At 27.0% G+C, this 1,285-nt stretch overlaps 1 protein-coding gene across 1 annotated transcript in view; it reads right to left on the bottom strand.

The window, feature by feature from the left end:
- Positions 1–216: 216 nt before the first annotated feature.
- LOC106785436 (eukaryotic initiation factor 4A-I) overlaps positions 217–1,285 on the bottom strand; it is a 6,068-nt gene continuing 4,999 nt past the window's right edge. The window contains exon 8 of the mRNA XM_014745914.1: positions 217–493. The gene's annotated coding sequence lies outside the window, so the exon portion shown is untranslated. The remainder of the gene's footprint in view (positions 494–1,285) is intronic.

Raw genomic sequence — 1,285 nt, forward strand, 5'->3', positions numbered from 1 at the left:
TGTCAACAACAACAACAAAAAATATATATATATATATATATATATATATATAGAGAGGAAGAATTATTTATATTTAATTAAGGATTACTATTTTTTTTTCTCTCTCTCTACAAAGGTATTAATTATATATAAATAAGTTCTCACACACATATTATTAAATTTTCTTTTTCTATTACTCTCTTCTTCTTCACGAAACGTACAAACAAGCAGCATGAATGAAGATTTGCACAGTATTTTATTGACAAAAATATAAAATAATCAGTGAAAGAGTTGGATTCTCCTACATCATTTTTAAAAAATTATTAATGTAAGCGTATAAACAATAAAACGAAGTGTATATACTGTTGTGTTAAGACTCCCCCCCACACAAGAATGGGGGGGGAGTAGGAGTTTTGAAAGGTAATCGATTATGCAACTTCTATATTGAATCAGGAAATCTGGTCTTTATTTCCAAAAATATCTCACCCACTTCTGGAACTCAGCCCAAAACTGCCTGTAAATACAAAATAAAACCTGTGAGAACTTCCCCCGTATTGTCAACAATAATGAAAATTAACATCTCCGTCGTAATCATTTACGAAACTCATTTTTTTATGGTATTTTTTATTTTTTGTAATTTTTTGTGAAATAAACTAATCTTTCTAAATTATACTTGCCTATCTTTTTTAATTTTTTTTCTTTTTTATTATAATTATAATACGAATTTAATTACACGATAAATCACATAATTAAAAGGAGTCGATTTGAAACAGCAGAAGAAATTACAAAGAAAATAATATGTGTTTGTTCGCATAAAGATAACTTTTTTCGCTTCGACGCTTATTAATTTTATCTATAATAAATTAATCTGAAGATATTATACATAAGATTCTTTTTTAGTCGGCTACACATTTTCTAAATAATACGTAATAATAGAATCTATATGATCATATTATTTGTTCTACACAGGGTGTGTTGTACCTCGACCCAATTGCATCAGCATACATTGTTTATTTATTAGAAAAAGCCCATTCAGGATCATATGACGAGGTTCTCTTTTTAAAGAATCAAATTTATTTTTCAAATCAGCATAAAATTTAATACAATAAATAATATTACAAATAGAGTGTAATACAATTCGCGTACTAAAGTGTAGATTAATATGCTTCCCGACGCAAATGGGTCTCTAAAATATTTTATCACCCGCTTAGAAAGAGATAAATTTCACAATATACGCAGTTGTTCATTCAGGGTTGTCATTGTAAGCTTGTAATTACTAATTTTTTTTTCCTTTTTTTTTTTTTTT

The sequence above is a fragment of the Polistes canadensis genome, unplaced genomic scaffold, assembly GCF_001313835.1.
Source record: "Polistes canadensis isolate GaletaPanama2010 unplaced genomic scaffold, ASM131383v1 scaffold_50, whole genome shotgun sequence".
Lineage (NCBI taxonomy): Eukaryota > Metazoa > Arthropoda > Insecta > Hymenoptera > Vespidae > Polistes > Polistes canadensis.